This window comes from Myotis davidii, unplaced genomic scaffold (assembly GCF_000327345.1).
Source record: "Myotis davidii unplaced genomic scaffold, ASM32734v1 scaffold1534, whole genome shotgun sequence".
Lineage (NCBI taxonomy): Eukaryota > Metazoa > Chordata > Mammalia > Chiroptera > Vespertilionidae > Myotis > Myotis davidii.
This window is the reverse complement of record NW_006285799.1, coordinates 1,089,885-1,095,861: the sequence shown is the minus strand read 5'-3', so window position 1 is coordinate 1,095,861 and position 5,977 is coordinate 1,089,885. Positions and strand designations below refer to the sequence as shown.

The window sequence follows — 5,977 nt, the reverse complement described above, 5'->3', positions numbered from 1 at the left end:
CTCGTCCCTCCCCCCACCCTCAAGTGTAAACACTGCAGGTGACTCCAAAATCCAGCTGGCCCATGCCTGATTATCCACGGGCTCCGTGAGGCTGGCCCCATGCGTGCCTCCTGCAATGACATCATTAAACTGCAAAGGCCCCAAGAAAAGTTCTTTACCAGAATGTGTGAAATTCTAGAAATCTGCTGCTTATACTCTGTCCTCAGACATATTCAAACAACAAAAATAAATTCAAACTTCTTCAAGAAGCTTGCAGTCAGGGCTGCACAGAAGGTGAGCAGCCCATCCTGCAGCCAGCCCATCCTGCGCTTCACTACTGTTCTCCTCCACGTGGCAGGGTGTTGAGTGCACTTTGGCATAAAACATGTTTCAACTCCTTGGGGATTTTTATCATGCACTTCTTGAGTTTCTTGTCACTGACGCAACTTTCTGGATGTAAGCTATTTATAGACATGCAGTAACTCTTTCAATACTGCAATCTAAAGGACTACTCCAAATGAAAGTGTCGATTTGCAGTCTGCTATTTCTTTAAAGGAATCATCTCTACTAGATTCACAACATGACCTGCAGGTCACATTTTATACCAAAATTTATACAAGCAACCTAATGTTGTTACCTCCCACTTCAGGAATTGCTAACAAATATCCTCATTTTTCTTGCAATCACCATTAGATTCCAACAGTAAAGTCAGTACATTGCCTGCCTACTTCATCAATAAAAATGTTATAGATCCGAAAGCCTGGTGAGCTGATTTCCTTTACAAATCCCTTTTAAGGGTTATGAAATGCTGACTCAACTTTGCTGTGGTATCACATCTGCATGTATTAAATGCCTGTTGCTTAGCAGCTAAGTTTGTTACACAGAAGAAAAAAACAAAAGCCTTGCCTTGATTTAATCAACAAATGCACATTTTACAGCTCTATGGCTTCTGTGTGTGCAACAAATAATTCGGAAGATTTCAATAGCAGCTTTTTAAACTGACTGTGAACTTATTCAATTTCTACTAAAAGAGACTGTACATTAATTTAAACACACACAAGGAATTTTGCTATGATTGTCCTGCTATTCTTCACATTAACTAGGGAGAAAAGAGGCACCATTAATTCTATAAATAACACCAAAAACTTTTTTGGTATGCAGACACATGCACTCAGTTACCAACTCACAAATTCTGTTCTTTCAGGAATTGTTTAATAACATTTAATAATACTAACCAACATCATTTTTATGGAATATCCTAAGAAAGTTGAAACAAATAGAAATCCAGCAAAGAATCTTTGCGGTAATCTTTATGCACATTAAAATTTATATAGTTGCTCTGGCCGGTGTTGCCAAATGGTTGGAGCACCAGCCCACACACCGAAGAATCCTGGGTTCAATTCTCAGTCAAGTGCTAGGACCTGGGTTGCAGGTCTGCTCCCTGCCCCAGGGTTGGGTTGCATGGGTGAGACAACAAATCAATGTGTTTCTCTCACATCGATGTCTCTCTCCCGCTCCCTCCCTCCCACACTCTCTCTGAAAGGCAATGGAAGAAAATATCCTCCAATGAAGATCAATTACAAAACTTTTTTTCATGGTGTTATTCTGAATTAAGGCCTGAACAAACGACTGCATTCAAGAAATAAACACATGACCTCAACAATCTTTTCTTTTTTCTAAATCCCTTTTCTTCTTGATGATGTCCAACCATCTTTCTGGACATTCTGCCACCTGCAGGTTTATAGTCTTCTGAGTGTTTGAGAGGATTTGGAATCTACACCCTCAACAGGCTGGAGCTTGCCTAGATAGACAGAAGTAAACAACACATTGGTCAAGTACCCAAAGACCTGAGGCCAGCTAATTGGAACTGAGTGATGAGCCTAGGGCTCTGCAGAAGGTAGAAGAGGCCCCACAACAGAATCCTTAATAAGGCATGAGAAGAGCCACAGAATGGGAGAGGAGGGAGCGGTGGGAAGGGGGTCTGTACCTGCCAGTTTACAGAAGCCTGAGCAGCACATGAGTATTCCAGGGAACTGACAGTTCATGGACAGGAGTGAGAATTAAAATGGATAATAAACTAGATCTGTAGGAAAATAAAATGCAAGAGTCTTTCATAACATAAATTTGGAGTCATAAAGGAGAAAAGTAGAATTAAATGGGCAATTCAAGTTAATCTCATATTTAAGATAGGCCACTGATTACTTGTAGTATGATAAGCAAATTGCTTCTTTTCACAGTTATTTCCATTTCCTCACTACTAAAAAGAGGAGACACCTGCTCTATAGCACTCTCCATCTTCGCTAGGCTAAAATATGAAAATATTAGAATTATTTGAAAAAATTAACAAGTATTAGGCAATTTTAAAATGCAAGTATTCGTGTAGCTGCATGATCTATGGGGACTTTTCCTTTCCTCCAATTGTCTAAAAGCATATACATTTGTAAGGAAGAGTTTATTCATCCTAGTGGCACCTTTTTAAACCCATGCACAATATTTTGCATTTCTCTTTCTAGTTTCATTCTTTTCTGCAACACTTCTCCACCATCAGCTAACCAAACCACTCTTCTATACATAAGTGATGAAACACTAAATTTAGATGTCAGAACCTGAGAATGCATTTATTTACTAACAGATACAGATTTTCTTGAAAAAAAACACACACACAATTATTTCCATTGAAATAGTATCCACTTATTGTAGACTTTAGTTTTTAAAAGGGAATTCTCCACTAGACTTGGGCATTGGCGTTGGCAAGACTGTTTGAAATTCGTCCATTTCTAATTACTGCTATCACCAAATGGAATCCGCAATTTTAATCTCTACTTCCCATCCTACCACTAATTCACTATATGAACTTCATGGGAAAATACTTTCTCTTTTTGGTAGTCTGGGTTTATACACTTTCTGAAACCACCCATTGGGGACTGACTCTTGGTTTAGAGAATTTTGTTGTGTCATCCAAACATCTGCTGGCAATTTGGTGACCCCAAAGAATTTTATTCTATATATCACTCTAGGCAGCGGTTCTCAACCTGTCGGTCGTGACCCCTTCGGCAGTCGAACGACCCTTTCACAGGGGTCGCCTAAGACCATCCTGCATATCAGATATTTACATGACGATTCATAACAGTAGCAACATTACAGTGATGAAGTAGCAACGAAAATAATTTTATGATTGGGGGTCACCACAACATGAGGAACTGTATTTAAAGGGCCAGAGGGTTGAGAACCACTGCCCTAAGGCATGAGTAATAAGAACTGTCCTGTGCTCTGCTGGGACACTTTTAGAAGGTTGCTGGTTATTGCATCTCACCAGGTGCCTTCCCCTCCTTGCAGAACAGTAAAGATCCCGCCACTCCCAGTAAGTGGAATAACAACATCCACTATGATGATGACATTACCTCTACCACAGGTTCAGATCACCTCAAAAGCCTGCCACACACACATCACAGGATAATAACATTCCTCCTTTTGTTGGGGCAGTGACAAATGATAAGAACATTTACTCTATATATTTAGGACACAACCGTGCCAGTGGTTAAGTACTATTTAATATATGCTGCAACTACAAAATGTTAGTCTTTTACTACTAATTTCTTTCTTTTTAAAAAAAATATATTTTATTGATTTTTTACAGAGAGGAAGGGAGAGGGATAGAGAGTTAGAAACATCGATGAGAGAGGAACATTGATCAGCTGCCTCCTGCACACTCCCCACTGGGGATGTGCCCGCAACCAAGGTACATGCCCTTGACCGGAATTGAACCTGGGACCCTGAGTCCGCAGGCCGACGCTCTATCCGCTGAGCCAAACCGGTCAGGGCACTACTAATTTCTTTACTCCTTTTGGAAACAAAGATTATTGATATATTAAACCCAAATTTAAAAGTTTTATCTTCCTTTATTTCTCTCCAGTCATTTGCTGAAAACCATGCTATGGAAAGGGTATCATGTAATGTCTTTCATGCAACACAGTGGGATCCAAATTAGTAGAAATAAATACCAAAATCATCTACCACAAATAACATGAAGAAGTATTTTACTGTTTAATTGCAGAATGCATTTGCACCTATGATTCTGAACACTTTTCAGAGGCTAAAAGTAACTTTATAAGGAGGCGTTGGGAACGCAGAGGAGCATCTGTGAAGTAAAAACTTCACCTTATGCCCTAGCCAGTTTGGCTCACTGGATAGAGCGTCGGCCTGCGGACTGAAGGGTCCTGGGTTCGATTCCGGTCAAGGGCACATGCCTGGGTTGTGGGCTTGATCCCCAGTGTGGGGCATGCAGGAGGCAGCTGATTAATGATTCTCTCTCATCACTGATGTTTCTATCTCTCTCTTCCTCTCCCTTCCTCTCTGAAATCAATAAAAATATATTTTTAAAAAAACTTCACCTTGTGGACAACCACCAGGTCCTCCCAAGCAGCACTGGCAGATACTGAACTGGAAAGACCACAGATCTCATTAAAAACCTGTAGGAACTAAATCGGGAGTAATTTTAAAAGTACAAAAGTAGATGCACACATTAATGTTAGTGGCTGTGATGGTCCTGACCTCATGTGGCCAGTCTGGCTGACTTAGGGGGTGCTTTCCCACAACCAGGCCCCTAACCTCAGAGGGAGGCACTGGAGTTGGCAGGACTGGGGAAGTCCCAGTAACTCCCTCTGTGGCACAGGCCTTTCTATAGTGTGTTCCATTGCAAATTTCTCTTTGTCCAAGTTTTTTTTTTTTTTTTGAGAATGCTCTTTCACTTGGTAATTGTACTATCAATATTTTTTAACCTGAATGTAAAAATGGACTTTGTAGGCCACTATCAGTGGTTCTCAACCTTCTGGCCCTTTAAAACAGTTCCTTATGTTGTGACCCAACCATAAAATTATTTTCGTTGCTACTTCATAACTGTAATGTTGCTACTGTTATGAATCGTAATGTAAATATCTGACATGCAGGATTGTCTTAAGTGATCCCTGAGAAAGGGTCTTAGGTGACCCCTGAGAAAGGGTCGTTGGATCGCCAAAGGGGTCGCGACCCACAGGTTGAGAACCGCTGGTTTAATTGAACTAGAACAAACTGATCTGACACATACCAATCATGAAGAGGAGGCTTCCCAAGCTCAAGCTCTCAAACGTTCAGGTAGGTTTCCTCCCTTCCTTCACTAGCAGCGCCAGGAGAGCAGGGCAGTCTCTCATGCACCTCTAAGTGGCTCCTAGAGACCAGCGCTGTCTTGTACTTTTTGCTGAACCCACGCAGATGGGTGACGCAACATGGAAGCATCAAATTCCATCCTTTCTCCCTTTAAACTGGAACATATTTTAACCTACACGCTTCCCAAAAGGACCTGTATATGTTTGGTGACTTTAAAAGAAAAGAGTAGCACACAACAGGCAAGTACTCAGATGGATAATTCCGTGTTTTACTTCTTCCATGCATATTACACACATTTCTTATGACCTGATTTTAGTAGTACCGTCTAAATGTTCTACCAAATATTGCACATCATATTTCATTTCACAGGTTATCATTTGTTGAGGAATCCAAAAACACTGCGGAAGAGGTAATTACTGGAAGATTAAATTCTATAACGTAAAAAAAAAATACTTAAAACCCCGTTTTTAAACTATTTCTAAGTGAGAACGTCCATTCTCAAATTTAATGTAACATTTAAACCATAATTTTGTTACACGAAGATCCCTAGAAACTAGAAGTGTCACTTTCTGACCTAAGGAATTCCAGGTAAACGAGGTGCACTCCCTGCTTTTAAGCAACGGATTCGGTTTCAACCCTTCCTGCCAGCCGGCCTGGGCTGCTGCTCCATCAAATGAGCACGAACCTGAGAACGCTCTGGGGTCGCACACTTGGCTCGGATTCCAGCGCGAAGATCCGAGCCCCTGTGGCTCTGCTTGCGGAGCTTCCCCAACGGTGAGTCAAGCGCCCGACCGCCGCCGCCAGGGCTGCCAGGGCGTGGGGTTTACCGGCAGTTTCTCCCGAGTGTCAGCCGAGC

At 41.5% G+C, this 5,977-nt stretch overlaps 1 protein-coding gene across 3 annotated transcripts in view; it reads right to left on the bottom strand.

Moving 5' to 3' along the window:
• Positions 1-5,977, bottom strand: part of DSE (dermatan sulfate epimerase) — a 56,850-nt gene that overhangs the window by 49,683 nt on the left and 1,190 nt on the right. The window contains exon 2 of one of the 3 annotated variants that reach the window (XM_015559527.1): positions 4,805-4,807. The exons of 1 other annotated variant lie outside the window; for it this stretch is intronic. The gene's annotated coding sequence lies outside the window, so the exon portion shown is untranslated. Of the gene's footprint in view, positions 1-4,804; positions 4,808-5,948; positions 5,970-5,977 lie in introns of those variants that run through there. One more of the 3 variants, XM_015559528.1, reaches the window with a different exon arrangement.